This window comes from Pecten maximus, chromosome 15 (assembly GCF_902652985.1).
Source record: "Pecten maximus chromosome 15, xPecMax1.1, whole genome shotgun sequence".
Taxonomy (NCBI): Eukaryota; Metazoa; Mollusca; class Bivalvia; order Pectinida; family Pectinidae; genus Pecten; species Pecten maximus.
In genome coordinates this window covers 16,424,842-16,443,269 of record NC_047029.1, presented here as the reverse complement: position 1 = coordinate 16,443,269, position 18,428 = coordinate 16,424,842, and the positions used below count along the sequence as shown (strand labels likewise).

At 35.3% G+C, this 18,428-nt stretch overlaps 1 long non-coding RNA gene across 1 annotated transcript; it reads right to left on the bottom strand.

Moving 5' to 3' along the window:
* Positions 1 to 10,051: 10,051 nt before the first annotated feature.
* Positions 10,052 to 11,981, bottom strand: LOC117344097. Its single transcript, XR_004536117.1, has 2 exons — positions 11,723 to 11,981; positions 10,052 to 10,146 (listed from the first exon to the last, which is right to left on the bottom strand). It is a non-coding gene; the product is annotated as an uncharacterized LOC117344097 (long non-coding RNA).
* Between the last annotated feature and the right edge of the window lie 6,447 nt (positions 11,982 to 18,428).

Sequence of the window (18,428 nt, the reverse complement as noted above, 5' to 3'; positions counted from 1 at the left end):
AATACCAAAATTGCAAGTTTGTTAAAATGAACGACTTTGACGTATATTCAAAGTCACAGGAGTAAAATGTGCTAAAATGTTTAAACTATTTTTTCTCGAGAGCCAAGAGGTCCACAGAAGCAGCTTATTGTTACTGGCCCATAGGGCCTGTTGTTTTTTGTCCTTCATTATTTGTTCATGTGTTGCCCTGATTGTTAATTTGGAGTTAGACTTATAGTTTTGATATTATATGTCCGCATTCTCCAATGACCCACCCCGAGGTGGCAACAACAAACACAAATAGGCTGTTCACCACGCAACGGCTTGAATCAGCGTTTAATGATCAATGCATACAATCATCTTAGATAAAAATCTTTAACAATCAACATTATACAATATTTTTTATCAACTGGAACAACTAAATAAAAAAAATGACAATCTTAATCCGTTCATACCGACCAGTGTGTTGTCTTGATATGGTCTGTCAGCTCACTAGGCGCACGTGTATTTCGTACAACTACAGGTGTGCCACCTATTGGGCGAACCATCAGGGAAAACTATTTCGCTTTATTACTACATTGTAGTAGTCGACCACTCGAAATATGATTTCTCTGTTGTTTTATATCGGTATGATTTTGTAGGTATTTGTTCTGTCTTTTCTAGTCGATCATTAAAGGCTGTGAGCGGGAAGGATGTCCAGCGTCCACTTGTATTCGACTGCGAGGTGGACAACACACATGTGTTCCTGATAAAGGTGATACTTGTACAAATAACGTTTTCTAAATGCAAAATGTACTTTAATCTCTTGATTTCTGTTAGTTTTGGACATTACATTCATATCATTGGATTTTTTTTACACTTAAATAAGTATTTATTTGTCAGCATTATGTACTAAATTATATCTATATAGCATACAACAATACAAAATGATTAAGAATTAAGTATCTTCCTGGAGTTGTTAATTATATGATTTATTGATAGAACATACAATTCATTTGTGATGTTCGGTGACTTTACTCTTATGATACACTGTACGCCAGATGCCCAGTAAGGTTTGAAGGTGTATATTGACTGATTGTTGTCTTCGTTAACCATAGTGACAGGATTAAGATAAATCATGAAATGTAGCATTGTTGTCCAGTAAGCTACATACATATTTTTTTGGACTAAGAAGAATATTATGATTAATTAAAATCGATACTACTATTCAGTTGTAGCTCAATACAACTCAGTTGGTGCCAGCTTTGTTGAAGTCGATGGGGTATTTTTTGGAATGTATACGAACGAACATTTGGATAATGGTGATGCAAAAGATGCATGCGCTTCTTACGGCGGAAGACTAGCGATTCTGAACACGCAAAGGAAAATATGGATGTTGGTTACCGCAATGCAAGCAAATCAAAGTAAGACCAAAGTAACATCTCGATTTTCCAAATGCTTTACATATTCATTTTTATCATTGCATTAACTAGGTATTTTGATAGGGCTTAAACCAGATTTTGAATCCCATCAAAAGAGGCTATGGTACCGTATTCGTTTCCTTTCTCTTTAGATTTCAGAAACGAGTTTTATCGCCACTTGTTTGTCTAGAACTGAGTCTAAATGTCGCAGTTCTTAGTATTTTGAATCGAAGCACTCGGCATATTTTACGTTCCCTAGTTATTAAACGCATATTTTTACGTTTCACAGTAAAATAAATACTTCCTCAAACTTACACATTTAATTAACTAAATCTTGATATATAACATATTTGGTAAAATATTGTTTTCATTTTTGAAAAAGCTAATAATTAAAATTGTAAAGTCCAGGGTGTACTGCGATTGCTAGATACAATTCGATATATACTGTGCGTGTTGACCCTTTATATGTACATGCACGTCTGCATATATACTGCAATAATATTTGATAGTCAATGGTATTATATTTCAAATATGTTTAAATAGAAATATACAATAATAACAAAATGTTTAGAAAATGTAGGCGTATTTTCTATCTTTATTCAATCGTTATTTTAACTGGTGTTTCCAGGATTACTCCCCGGAATTAAGAACCGAGCAGTCGTCTCTTGTTTGTTCTTTTGTCCCTTGGTGTGAAGACAAAGGCTTTATATTGATATTTTTATTTGTAGTTAACGATTTGCTGGTTGGAGCATCTAAAATATCTGGTGAAGCAGTGTGGGCGACGGGAGAAACTGTGCAATCAGCAAATGTGGTTATTCAACATTCATTGGAACTTTGCTTCATACTGAGGGTTCCCGGAGAGCTGCATGACGGAACATGCCACACTAAACGGGCCTTCATTTGCGAACTGACAAGTGGCATCTGATGTGTAGATGCTGCGTGATATCGAAGATGACTTTTTCATCGAACGGTTTGAAAAACTATCTGCAACTTTGATTTATTATCAAATCTGTTTTTCGTTTTTTAGCAAGCCATTGTCATGAGCACGCAACGCGCTTTTTACACCCACCCCCGACTGCTGTTTTGCAAAATTACTTCACTACTGTGATATCTATGGTGGCAAATTTGCACAAATATGCAAAACTCTAAGGTTTGCCATCATTCTGTTAACTTATTTTGCAATAAAAATAAAGTATAAAAATGAATTTTGAAAGAAAAGAAAATTAATGTTGGACTGAATATTCTCTTATTTATAAAATATCCCATAAAGCATAACGTTAGAGTGTCTTTATTGAAGATGCAATTATTATATTTAAATTATTTGAAAGAGAAGTATATATTGCCAGACCAGTTGATTTTAAGGATGGCCTAAAAAATAAGAGATTATTTTTTTTTTTAAACCATGCTTAATTAACACATAAAGGCAGAATTTTAGAAATATAAAAGTTGTTTTTGTTCAAAATAAGGAATTTCGTTCATTTTATTTTTCTTATGTTAGATAAAAAAATACTAAAGATTTAGTTTGTTATTATTGTTATACTGTTTCATTATAAATAAAAATAAACATTATTTCAAAGTACAACCGAAATTTCTAATTGTTATTATCAATTAAATTTATTGAAACATTAGAAGGTAAATTCAATCGAACTAATGTTTTGGAAAAATGCATATACATGTATTATATTTGTTATCGGTATAGTTTGAAAACGAGAAATCGTTGAGCGTCAAGTTTTTGTGCATTTTATATTTTGACCTTCGGTGTTTTTATTTGACTCTCAGGATTTCACAGCTGAGAATCACTGACTCAATCCTACTGGATGCACTGTTAAATCATTAAACCTTACAAGACTACACCACGTACTTCGTTTACATATAATCCGAAAAACACTCGGGCCTTTCTGGTGATGAAACAAAAAACAAAGTAACATGTACTTTGTCGGTTACATTAGCTCTTGAAATAAAGAGGAAAGCTGTACTTAAATGCCAGTTTTATAAGTTGTTGATGTTTGCCATTACTTTTTTCGTATTCCTGTTCATGCAATTATGGACTAAATCCTTTATTTAGCACTAGGAATTAAAATATTTATCCTATGCAACGAGTTTTTAGTCAAATTTAATCTTACAGTATTTTTGGTGACGTGAACTGAATATTATACACATTTAAGGTCCAAAGTTTGAAGGTCAAAATAACGATATTCTTGAACAGCTTCATAAAAACAAACCAAAAACAAGAAATCAGCATTACAAGACACATTCAAAGCATATTACATATTGGACTTTGCATTAATACACTTATTCAATTGCAATCGCATGTACCTTACCGAGAACTGCCTTAACTTCCTTAGTTAATCACATAGAAATCCGTGAAAGCTATGCCAATGTCATTTGGGTATGGGTTGGCTGTGCGTGTCAAGATTCCCCCAGAAGGCAAATCCTGGAGAGCCCGAATATGTATCCGTTAGTACACATAAAACGTAACCCAATCTGGGTAGAACATTCTGAAACTGTATAAATGATAGACCACCAGGACTGTTTTAGCCCTGAGGCAGACAAACGATTTAGTTACAGTGAGGAAGTATTGCATGTCAAGTTTTCAGTTTGACGTCTGTAAGGAAGGGGGATATTTCTTGAAAACCAACTAAACGTTTTTCATAAACATCCACTGTCATAGATACAATGGAAGCATCTATAATATAAGATTAAGATATATCATATTAATAGAAGCATCTGGATTTATTGAGGGTCATAGTAATCCTACTGTTTTAAACACACTGTATTACACCATAACGCATTTGTTTAATTGTTAATCGGAATATAGGTTCAACAGTTCAAAAGTTGACTCCGACAATAATATATATGAAAATATGTCTACTTTTAGTCTAATTGGAGGCAATAAAACTAGTCCGACTTACCGACTATATCTTCGATCTCCATACTTTTTATTGGTGTTGATCAGTGCAGGTCAAGATTCCCCCAGAAGGCAAAATATTTCATATATATTTGTATTATTTTCTTTAACAAATAACGATGATACTGGGAATAATATCACTACAACATGTCAAGATATTAACTAAGCAATCGTCAATATGTAATCGATATTTTGCGATATTTTGTCATAAACCAATCTTGTCTGGTATATTTTGTATGGCATATAGGAGGATTTTCACCCAAATAAGGCAGTTACCTGAATGTTCAAGACAAAATCATTGTTAAATCAATGAATATACATGTAAATAAAACTTCTGACAGTTAGTTCAAACATGTTTTATACAAAATATAACGAGCATGAATTCCAAAAAAATGATAATGCGAAATCGATGTCGACTTTAATACAGTTTAATTAACAACATTTAATTAAACAAATTTATTTTGGATTTTCGATCAATATATTTGAGTAAAGGGCGAGTGTTAACAGTGAAATAATGACCCGGATATCAAAGGTTAATTTAATGGCTGTTCAGTTATCTCTCAATTACAGAGGGTCTTGCCATTCGGCAGTGCAGGGGGATATATTTTTATAGCTGTCAGGGCACCGGTCTCGGTGGCCGTTTGTATATGTCAGATAAGGTTAACTGATGACCCCTCCGGGATAAGGGAGGCACAAATTTGCTTCATGCCTATTGCATCTGATACTTGTTTAATTAATCATTTTAGTATTAATTGTTAAACTGTGTCATACTGGAAATATTGTTAAACTGTGTTAGTTTAGAAACATTGTTAAACTGTGTTATATTGGAAATATTGTGGTATTTCGGGATATCTTCCGTGGTATTGTACGAGTGCTAAGTACGGCTAGTAGGGACATTGTATTACTAAATTGAACAAATTATGCCAGTGTATAACAAATCGTCAACCAAGAAGAGGCCTGCAGGGACTCCCTCTAGAGCGTTGGGTCAGAGAAAGAGAAGGAGGCCAGCACTTCTCCAGACGGAAGTAAACACAGAGCCGGAGCCGGAACCTCAGCAGGAGACGGGGGCGGAGCCGGAGTCGGACAATGTCCCGGGGAAACAGGCAAGGGCGCCCGTTGAGAATGGTAGGCCAGAAATTGATTTAAATCCGGTGAATATTAGGCCGCAAAATGATTTGTCTAACGTTTGGAGGGTGGCATTGAGTAAAATAATGCTGGTAGGGGCGACTCGCTAACTGCTGGCTGCAGGCCTATTTTGCCACATAGTGAAGGGTTTACAGGTGGTTTGTGTCGGGGGGGGGGGGGGGGGGGGGGGGGGTTCACCTTTTGATTCTTCACTACCAGATTTAATCAACTGTGTGGATGACAACGTAACGGCTCATATACCGTTGCAATTATGCCAGAAAATATGGGCGAATCAATACGTTAATTTAGCGTTGTTGCTAAAAGGTAGCGCAGAACTCCATGAATTTTATGCGGGGAGTAACCTATGTATTAATGAACAGGGCGTTCTGGAATCAAGGCCTAGAGTTCTCAAGGATAGGATCCCGAGCATAGAGAAATGGTCGGATGCCTTCCTGATTTACATGCACATTTATGTGCGGAAATTTCCTGAAAAAACTCTAGAACTTATCCAGTACATGATAATTATTAGGGACGCAGCCAGTAGGTGCCAGGGGGCGGGTTGGAGGATCTATGACGAGCAATTTAGGCTACATCAGGCGATCTGCCCTCAATCATGGGCTAAACTGAATTCAGACCTGTGGTTAAGGTTGATGTCAGTACCACGTAATATGGTTTCTAATTGTGTTTCTAAAATTCTTCTTTTGTGTGTGTGTGTGTGGTTGATTATTCTGTGTGAAATGGATGTATAATGGAAATCCCGATTTTCACAGGTAAGAGGAATATTTTTATACTAATATTTGTCTTATATCTACCCCTCGAGTATTTTTTTGGTATTTGAAATAAGATAAGATCTAGAGTTTCCTGTACTCTACACGGTTTGGTTCTTTACTGTATAGATATGATCTACAATTTTCTCAAAATAATAGTTCTAAATAAACTAAAGATAATAATGATTGAGTAATATTATCAATTATGAAATAAACACAAAGATATATGCGAACTTTGTATATATAGTATTTTTAATAACTATGAAGTGATATCCCGGATACTTTGAATGGCTTGTTTTTAATTTTACAAACGTATTTTCCGGAAACTTAGTTTGGTTTGCTTTTTACTATGAACTTCCGGTCTATACTTCCGCAGGCATGGTCACAACGTTAGGATGCAGTCTTGAAATTATGTTTGTCCGAGTGTGGTCAGTAAGTGTGTAAGTGCTGAGTGGTAGTCTTCTTATACATTGACCTAATTATATGCTTTTATGTCGTCTTCTTCTCTTCTCTCTATGTTCTGTGTTCTCCCCTTTACTCTATCTTCTGAGAGGTCACATGCTGAAAACTGATCATGTTAACTTAGGTATAACATGAGTAATATGAAACAGGCAATGCCTGAAAAGAGCGAAGCTAGCTAGTATGCCAGTGTATAACATAAAAATGTAGTGATAAACGTTTCGCCGTTTAATAACGAGAAAGTAATAATAACCGGAAACCAGAAAGACTTTTCTGAAGATGCTATTTCTCAGAGACTTGTGAAATGCTTTTGTAGTATGTATAGTCAATATCAACATGCAAAGGATTTTTTGTGAATTGGTTATCTCCATTGCTTTGTGCTGACTTTCAAAACCAAACTTTTTTCATTTTTTTTTTTTAATTTTCTGTTTGGGGTTGACCATTTGGAAATGTCGCCCTTGGTTTTGCATAGTACAGTATGTGTGATCATTACCAGAGGCATATGAATGATTTATTGCATATAATGTGTTTATATACCAGACATATATCTCTGTATATACCAAAAATGAGAGTTTTCTAAACAGCAGTTCAACTGTAGGTATATGGCCCCATGTAGTTGAAGGATCAAAGCATGACATTGAATACATGCCAATTATTTCCATTGCTTCCTTCCATCCATACTTTTATGTGAATGTCCAAATGAATTGCTGCTGCTTTCATTTCAGAAAGTGTAGCCCAACCATTATTGAATTATGTGTCCTGTATGTGGAATTAGAAATTGATGTGTTTTGAACCAATTTAATTTTTTTTCAAATCTTCCCAGAAAATCCAGTTTTTATACATATCTGTACAGATGTGCTTTCTCAGTCTTTGAGAAAAATCACCATGTAATGATCATGTAATGATAAACATAAAATTGCATCACTTCAACACCAATGGTGAACATGTAAACTTGATTCACAGGGGCTTTGGTTTGGTTTGGTTTATTTTGTTTAACGTCCTATTAACAGCTAAGGTCATTTAAGGACGGCCTCCCGTGCGTGCGACATGCATGCGTGTGGTGAGTGCGTATGTGTGTTGTGGGAAGCTGCGGTATGTTCGTGTTAAGTTTCCTTGTGATAGGCCGGAACTTTTGCCGATTTAAAGTGCTACCTCACTGAAGCATACTGCCGAAGACACCCAGCAGCACACCCCACCCGGTCACATTATACTGACAACGGGCCAACCAGTCGTCCCACTCCTAATATGCTGAGCGCTAAGCAGGAGCAGCAACTACCATTTTTAAAGACTCTGGTATTTCTCGGCTAGGGGACAGAACCCAAAGCCTTCCTCACAGGGGCGAACGCTCAACTAAAGGCCAAAAGTGAGGCAGTGTCAAGGGAGACATTAGGAAGAAGAAAGTTAGTAAGAAAGAAGAGAAAAGATAAGATCCCAAATTTAGTCGCCTCTTACGATCATGCAATGGGGGCAGCAGGCACAATTCTTACGCCCTACCTGTAGAGCAGGGCCCATATTCATAAAAAAACTTAAGTTAAGTATTTCACTTAAATAAATACTTAAGTAGGATATTTGTACTTAAGTACTAAGATAAACTTAGTTTTTACTTAATTCAAGGTTTTATCTTAAGTTGTATTCATAAAACTACTTAAGCTTAAGTATTACTTAAGTTTTTACTTAAAGTTAAGTAACGTCATGAGGATGTTTAACTTCCTTTAAAAATACTTAAGTAAATACTTAACAACACAGGTGAAAGATGACTTCACGAAATCAACAAAAATCAACTTGTTTTTAAGAAAAAAATCATTAACTTCAGATTTTGTTGTATTCAATCATTTAAAACAAGATGTAAAGGTTTGAATCGAAGATGGAGGAGTCAATCTCACTGTCGTTAAGGCCCATTACGAAGTCAATACTACAACGACACGGAGCAATTGTAGTTTATAAGGAACATACCCACATACCAATCAAATTCTATTTAGATAAAACTTCATTTTTGTTTCTCTTGCTAACTTTGACAAACCAGAAATACTGCCTCCAAAGTTTTATTGTATCTTTTATTCATTATTAAAAAAAAATATGTACATTGTTTATCTATAGAGTTCGTACCTGTGTATTAAAAAAACATTGAGGTTACTTCTACTTTAACTTAAAACCTGTTCATGTGCATTCCGGCCCTGTCATGTATTTAGTACTCCCCTGCTTTGATAACGAAACGAAAGTTTTAAACAACAGTTGATTGTTGTGACAGTTCTAGCATGTTTGGGGAGCGGGATTTTACAGATCGTACAATGTAACTAGGGGTTTGATATGTACATTTCAACTGATGTTTGGTTTAGTGGAAATCAACTAAAACATACTTGTTCTCCTTGACTCTACGATGGACACGCTATGTGCATTTTTAGCCTGAAAGACGAGGTTAGTCTCATTTTTGTGCTTTCTTCCGGCTCTCTCCTGATTAATGCATTTGAACTGTTCAATCTGCCGGCAACCTGAACCCACGCTTGCCTATTTGCAGATGCCGACATTCCGTCCTTAAATCGTCCACGTATGACATGTTTTCTTTCACTTGTAAACATGTACTAGCCTCACCATCGCCAGACATTCGTCCTTTGTCAAGTTTGGTCATCTCGTCTTTTTTGCTGTTGCCATTTCCGGATTCTGATTGTCTTGGAATGCCAGGAACGCCGGCGCCAAATTTCGCGTTTTACGAAAAACATCACGCAGCTACTTAACAACAACATAGCAACTACATGAAATACTTAAATACTTATACTTAGCTAAGTATGCACTAAGTAAATACTTAAGTCGTTTATGAATAGTACTTAAGTTCTAACTTAAGTTTTATTTAACTAAGTAACATATTCATAGTTAAGTATAACTTAAGTCAAACTTAAGTATTAACTTAAGATTTTTTATGAATATGGGCCCAGATCATGTCTAGTCTTATATTTAAAAATAAATATATTTTGTAGCCAGAAATAGCTATGTCAATCTATATAGGTATTTCTAGCTATTTTTTGATATAAGACAAGACATGTCCCTGTGGTTGATTAGAGGAACAATTGTTAAGTTCCAATGTAGACAGAGCTATAACCAGGACACTGGACTGTTAATTGTCTTTGATTATTTCCCCCTTATTAGCCTTGATACAAAGTAGAATAATCAGCAAGCTTAAATGAGTAATTTAAAATATGTAATACCCAAACCTGTATAGTAATCAAAATATAAAGTGCAGTACAGTACAGTACAGTACAGTACAGGTCTAACAATGTTATTTCTAGTTATAACCAGAAGTGGATCCAGAATGGAGAAAAAATCCAGACAACAGTTACAATTCAGGATGTCAATCGATTTTATTTCTGCTTAATTTCACTATCAATATAACACTTGAGAAAGATGTAGTATCAAATTTTTTGTTCATGGTGCAAATTCAGCAGCTCATATCTATGTAGTTGTTGTTCTAGCCTCTTTATTTAAGCTGCTGCTGACAAAACTTCCAAAGCTGTATCTGAAAAAATACAATAGTTACAAATGTTTTTTTTCTTTCATATTTTTCATTTAATGACAACACTCTTAAGCTAAAGCTTTCATTTTTCTACATGTCCGGAGTATGCTTTACAATATCTCAACAAATAGGATGTATATATTCTATGTATGTGCTATTCCCACCCTATACATGAAGTCTTTTGACATGCTTGCTGTTTACTTTATAGACAAGAAAATAGAAAACATATGTACATACATTTTACATTGTAATTGGTAAATTAGAAAGCTCAGGATTCATATCAGGCAAGGTCATGGATGTTAGAATATTCAGGGGGTGGGGTCGGATAAGATATGTTTACTGATGGTGGATAAGGTCATGGATTAATAACACTCAGGGATTAGATTAGACAGTTTCAAAATTTCATTTGCATTATATTCTAGTTACCGACGTTTATTATAGAGGAAGGAAAATCAAATGCATACAATTAGTCAAGCTGCCACACCATTATGTTTGACTGGTTTATAGATTCAAATGTGGTTTAATAAATATTTAGTTATAGAATATTTTCATTTTCACTCAATAACAATATGATAATCAACAGGAAAGTGTTCCATTAAAAAGGTATCACATTATCATTAAATATCCCAAATATAAGTGCCAAATGTAAGCATTCCAGTAATACACACATTTCATGTGGCAGTGCATTTAGTAATTTGTGAGGGGAAAAAAAGGTTAAGTGTGAATCAGATGTAATTTTGCAACATTAATATTGTTGGTAACAGTAACATAGCTGGTAACTACAATGTAAACTTAATGTCTCTACCAACCTTATGTATATACTGTGTTCTATAGTAGAATTAGAAATACAGTAAGATTTGAGAGATTATCATCTTTTACTTAAAACTGGTATTGGGTACCATTGATACATGTATAAGGCATGATCTAAACAATACTATAATTACACATATTTATTGAAAAAAGCTTAATTTATGGTACATCACTACAAAAAAAAATCCTACTTTCAGTTTTGAAATATCAAGATGGACTGAGAAATCAATAGAAACAAATATCTTGGTATACTATTGATATTAATAGCTAAAGAATTTGATATTACCACATGGACATGTCTAGTCTTATATTTTAAAAATAGCCAGAAATACTTATATATAAAGTCTTCATATAGGTATACTGGCTATTCTTTTTAATATATGGGTAGGCATGCCCCTGTGGTATAAGTTAACTGTAATAAAAGCATGCATACATGATGAGTGCGTTTCAAATGGTATCAGATAGCCCGAGTTTCCTCTGTCCCTAACACTACACCAGACATACAATGATACGTATCAGACTGCAGTATAACGTTAGGCAAACCTTGCCACGAGAAAGTGAAAGTACACTGTTGATAACTAAATACATGAAGACAAGATTCCAAACTTTCGCAGTAATTACATGTACTTCACATACATGTACTTCGTTACACTAGTCTTACTGTACAGTACACAATGGTGACATTACCTTGTTGCTTCTACTTTCGTTTTGACATGCTTTTGTACGCCTTCACCCACCTACAGCTCATTTTTATGTCGCTTTTACTTACGTTTTAGGTTCCATGAATTGTAGAATATACAACACCGCCCTCCAATCTATCAGAGTATCGGCCGTTACTGTTGCAAGTTCCCCACGAGCACTTTTTCACCATTTTCTGTTTACATATGTATTCTCGCGGTGTTCAACTGAGGTCCGACAAGTTGACGGAGGTAATGGCGGACAATCGACCTCGCGATCTGATTGGCTAGATTTATATAGCAACCACGTTGCCTAGGAACGACATGGAGGGTGCAACATCTCGGTACATTTTCGGCAATCATCGGAAATATGCCGCATGCTCCCAGTTCCGTCCTCGAAACCATAACTCGAGCTACATTTTATTCGCACACTATAACAGATATTTTTTACAAAAATAATTAGTCAGCATTATGAACACACCAGCTGCATTAACGTAACGTTCGCATTTTTATACAGTTTCTGCAGACAACTGGAGCGGGTTGCACACGCTCACTTCCGGCAGAAAATGTTCAGGCTGTACCATCCCGTACGACGTTATGCGAAGCTGGACTAGAATACTGTACATACGTGCACGTTAACGGTAAAGAGCTTCGCTCGGGCAGCTTCGCTGCCCGCAGAGCTTCGCTCTTAATATCTTTGTGCTTTCGGCTAATTGTCAGGGACTTGGGGATAGGGTAAAGAGGAAAGACGTTCTTTCATATCTCAGGGACAAGAAATATAACATATTCTGCTTACAAGACACACATTTCACTGTAGACCAAGAAAATTGTATTAAACATGAATGGGGTTATGACAGTTACTTTAGTTCCTTTTCATCCAACTCACGTGGTGTTGCTATCCTTTTAAATAATAACTTTGAATGCAAGGTACACAAGGAAAAGAGGGATTTAAATGGTAATTTTCTTGCTCTAGACATAAACATTGAAGGCTCAAGGACAACACTTATTTCTCTTTATGGCCCAAACCGAGATAATCCAGGCTTTTATGACTTAGTATCAGATACAATTGATAATTTTGGGAATGATAATATAATAATCTGTGGAGGTTTTAATTTAGTTCTGAACCCAGAGTTAGACTATGATCATAACTACATTAATATAAATAATGCTGCTGCTAGGGAAAAGGTATTGGAAATTATTGAAAATTATAATCTGAATGACATTTATAGAGAACATCATCCAGACCAAAAAAGATTTACTTGGCGTAGAAGTCATCCATTAAAACAGGCCAGGTTAGATTTTTTTTAGTCTCAGAAAACCTTTTATCGAGTGTTAACAAATCAAGTATCGAACCTAGCTATAGATCAGACGACTCATCCACAGTTATATCTCTAAAAATAAATAAATTTAAAAGAGGTAGAGGTTACTGGAAATTAAATAACTCGTTATTACATGAGCCTGAGTACTTGAATACAATAAAACAGACTATTGAGCGCATTAAGTTACAATACTGTTTACCTGTGTACAATTATAATTCCATTAATCTTATTCCCAATAGTGACATTCAGTTTTTTATCAATGACCAGTTATTTTTAGAGACTTTGCTCATGGAAATTAGAGGAAAATCTATCTCTTATGCATCTTATAGGAAAAAACAGCAGAACCTTAGAGAAGAAGATCTTAAGAAAACAATAGAAATTTTAGAAGACAATAATAATGCAGACCAGGATGAATTAGACATTAAGAAAAAAGAGTTGGAGTCTATTCATTTAGGGAAGATAAAAGGTAGTATGATTAGATTTAGAGCAAGGTGGATTGAGGAGGGGGAGAAACCAACTGTATGTTTTTTAACCTTGAAAATAGGATTTTTACCTCTAAAATTATTCCAAAAGTTCATAGAGATGATAATATTATAATTACAAAACAGGAAGATATCTTAGAGGAAGTGCGAATATTTTATGAAAATTTATATAGATTTAGGGATGTAGATAATGTTGACTTAGATGTCCATCTTCAAGGTTGTGATGTTCCAAAGTTAAGTGATTTTGATTCAAACTGTCTAGATGGTAAAATATCTTTAAAAGAAGCTGGCCAGGTTTTGAACAATATGAAAAATAATAAGAGCCCAGGGTCTGATGGTTTTACGGCTGAATTTTTCAATTTTTTTTTGGAAAGACTTAGGTGAATTTGTTGTTCGTTCGATTAATTATAGCTTTTCGGTAGGTCAGTTTTCAATTACTCAAAGACAAGGCATAATTACATGTATTCCAAAGGGAGATAAGCCACGTCATTTTCTAAAAAACTGGAGACCCATTTCACTTTTGAACATCACATATAAAATAGCTTCAGGAATTATTTCTCATAGGATAAGAACAGTGTAAGGAAAACTTATCAGTGAAGACCAGACAGGATTCCTATCAGGGCGTTATATTGGGGAAAACATTCGCACAGTTTATGATGTAATGCACTATGCAGAAGAGCTAAATATTCCTAGTATGTTACTTATGATAGATTTTGAAAAGGCATTTGATTCTGTTTCTTGGGATTTTATAAACAAGGTATTTGAATTTTTTTAATTTTGGGTTAAATATTAGAAATTGGATAAAAATCTTGCATAATAATGTGTTTTCTTCAGTTAATCAAGGTGGTAACATTTCAGTACCTATAAACATACAACGTGGTTGTCGCGAAGGAGACCCTATTGCTCCATATATTTTTATCCTCTGCGTTGAAGTCCTAGCGGCAAGAATAAGAAACAATAGAGATATTAAAGGGATACAACTTCAAAATGTAGATATTCTTAATGTTCAATATGCTGATGACACAGGCTTAATTCTAGATGGCTCCGAGAGGTCCCTTAAAGAATCAATTTATGAACTAAACAGTTTTGCAAACATCTCCGGGCTAAATATTAATACTAACAAAACACAGGTTATCTGGACAGGTAGTAGAAAGTATAGTCAGGAAACTTTCTTGCCAGAACTGAATCTAATATGGGGAATGGAAAAATTTACTTTCTTAGGAATAGATTTCGCTGTTGATTTAAATGAGATCCCCAATATGAATTTTGATAAAAAGCTTATGAAACTTAAATCTCTTATTAACTTATGGAGTAGGCGGAGTTTGACTCCAATTGGTAGAATTAGTATTATAAAGTCTCTACTAATTTCTCATTTTAATTACCTGTTCATTACCTTACCTAACCCACCTGAAAAATGTATTTCTAAACTTAATACCTTATTATTTGATTTTTTGTGGAATGGTAAATCTCATAAAATTAAGAAAGATGTAATAATTCAAAATTATATAGATGGGGGATTGAAAATGGTAGACTTGCATTCTTTTATAGATGCTCTTAAGCTAGGTTGGGCAAGAAGAATACTCCATTCATCAGGAAAATGGAATTTACTGTTAGATCTGGTTATAAATAAAAAAAAAGTTACAAAGCTGTGGTAGGGAATATATTTCTCTGTGTCGAGCTAACTGCAAAAATAAATTTTGGAAGGACGTTTTTAAAGGCTGGATTAGGTTGAATAATTCTAGTTCGATGAGGGAAGTTACGCAAGTTTCAATCCTAAAAACTTCACTTTGGTACAATACTGATATACAAGGAAATAACTTTGTTTTTTATCCAAACTGGTTTCAGGCATCTGTTCATACAGTAAATGACCTTATTAAAAATTCTAATAATCTGACCTTTTACTCATTTCATGAATTTCTGCATAATTTTCAAATTAATACAAATTTCTTGCAGTACCAAGGATTAGTCTCAGCAGCTAAGCGTTTTCTTAGGAAATATGATTTTCAGATAGAAAGACCATCCCAACCTTTCAGAGAAAGAGAAAATGGAAACCTATCCTGGAAATGTAGCTTATCTTACAATAAATTTTGTTTTCCCTATTATACACGCTAACCCCAAGTCTCGACATTATTTAGTTTTTCTATTTTTTTTTTATTCATCTAACACTTACAGAATATACCTGGTAAGTAAATGTGGCTTATCTCTCTCTCTCTCTCTCTCTCTCTCTCTCTCTCTCTCTCTCTCTCTCTCTCTCTCTCTCTCTCTCTCAGTTGATCACTTTATTTGAATGGATATATTAGATATATGTCTCTTTCCCTTTAATGTGTGTCTGGTTGTACTGTCTATGTAGTGAGGGTGTATGTGCGTGTTATGTGTTTGTGAGGTGAATGAGTTATGAGTGTTTAGGTTGTGTGCGGGTATGTGTGGTTGTGTGTGGAAGTTATACATGTTAATCTGCTGTGCAGAAATACTCATGGCTTTCCATATGTTCCTTACTCCACAAACATCATTTGTTTGTTTTTTTTTTTTTTTTTATTATTTTATCATGACTTATGAGAACTTGTGATGATGTTGATGATGACAAGGATGAGAAAAAGATTATGATGATTATGATGAAAGATTGCGATGATGATGATGATGATGATGATGATGATGATGATGATGAGACAATGATTATGATGATTATGATGAATGATGATGATGATGATGATGATGATGATGATGATGATGATGATTGTGAAAATGTTGAATGTGATGATGATGAATGTTGATGATGATGATACGCTCTGGTTAATATTAAACAAATAATAGACGATTAATGAGAAAGATGATGATTTTGATGAAGGATGGGAATAATAATGGAATGAATTGTATACTTGTATGTGAGTGGATATAACATGTATATGTTTTTGTTATCAAATGCTTTTGAAAATAAAAAAAATTATAAAAAAAAAAAAATATATGGGTGGGTCGAATGCTAGCACATACGCAAGTAGCGCTGCTGGTTCAAATTATCAGAATATCAGAACAGGTGTGTGCAACGCATACAATGACGTAAGGAAATGTAAATACAATCCATGTCGTTTTAAGCATGTTTGTAGGAAATGTAATGGTGGACACTCACAAATGAATTGTAATTCATTTCGTGCCAATCAGGAATCACAACAGCTGGGTACCCAAAGAAATAACTGAAAGGGAAAAACACAGCTTGGGGGCAACGCTAATAAAAACTGATGTGTTGGAAGCTTTACTTAGGGATCATTCAAACAGAGTTTTAGCGTCAGAGTTAGTAAACGGTTTTAAACATGGTTTCCCACTTCATTATACTATCCTTCGAGAAACAACACATGCAAATAATTTAAAGTCTATTCGCGAAAACAAGCATGCCGCTAGGGAGAAAATTAAGAAAGAGATCGAGTTAGGAAGAATAGCAGGTCCATTTAAAGTGCAACCTTTGTCTAATTTGAGAATTTCACCATTGGGCTTAGTTTCTAACACATAGTTCACACCAACGGCGCTTTGATGGCGCTTTAAAGCGGCGTGTAAAGCGGCACCAAAGCGTAACAAAGCTTGATGAAAGCGTCAGGGTCGTAATAGACCGTGGGAAAGCTTGGAGTAAAGTTGGACATTCGGCTAGAGCGCCAAAAAATTTTAAATTTCAAAGTTTAAAAATTTTGCGCGCTCTGTCACGAATTGATTAAAGCGCCGAGAGCGTATCAAAGCTCAACAAAGCATAACAAAGCTCAGCAAAGCTTGACTCAAAGCGTAGGAAAGCTTAATAGAGATTGGTTCAAAGCGGAGACCCCAGTCTTCTCAGATTTCTCAAGATTTGCTACGATCGTATCGTATCCATCGTGTTCTTCAAAGATGCAATGATTTTGTGGATCTGCAGCATCTTTATATAGGCTTTTGATCAAAAGCCGCATGAAATCGGCGATCTCGACATTTTCCAATGCGTAACAGAGATTAACAAAGCGTAACAATGCATAACAGAGCTTGAAAACCGTATCAGAGCCTGATTTAAAGCGTCATAATCGCATAAAAGCGTAATAAAGCGTAACAAAGCTGATCAAAGCGTGACCAAAGCGTGAGGAACCGTTACATGTCGGGAAATAATTCGTCCCCAAAGCGGCAACCAATTCGTATCGGAGCTTATCAGAGCGTAAGAGATCGTGATATTGTTTGAAAAGTAAACAAAAATGACGGCGCTTTGCTCGCTAATTTAAAGCGCTGCATTCGCCGTTGGTGTGAACTAAGCATAAGAAAAACACCGGGCAATTTAGACTAATTCATCACTTGTGGGGGGGTGGGGGACCGTATATACCTGTAAATGCATTTTTTATCTTTTAACGGCGTGTCTGTGTTTTGTGATCAATTCTGGATCACCAATTCAGATTTACAGTTATTTACTGATAGCTCGGCCAGGAAGGGTAATGGATTTGGTGCATATTTTGAGGGACGGTGGGCATTTGGCACGTGGCCCGGATCCTAGTTTCAAGCAGGCTACACTGATGACATAACGGTATTGGAGTTTTTCCCAATTCTAGTTGCAGTGTACATTTGGGGGGATAGGCTTAAGAACAAGAAAGTCCTATTCCGGTGCGACAATCAATCTGTTGTTGCAATTCTCAATTCCATGACAACCAAATCCGTTACTGTCCTGACATTGCTCAGGGCGTTTGTACTTCGTTGTTTAAGGATGAACATTTTATTTAAAGCAGAACACATCCCAGGTAGTGTTAATGTTTTAACAGATAGTTTATCCCGCTTACAGCTGAACAAATTCAGGGAATTGGCTCCACAGGCGCAACCGGAGCCAGAGCGGGTCCCGTTATGGATTTGGTCGATCTTCAACCTCAGCTTGGACGACTTTTAGCTGCCAGTATGTCGGAAAATACGAAGTCACTTTACTCATGTGCATTAAATAACTTTTATCAAATAAGACAAGTTATTAAACTCGACCATGTATGGCCTGTCCCTATCGAGCATGTTTTGCT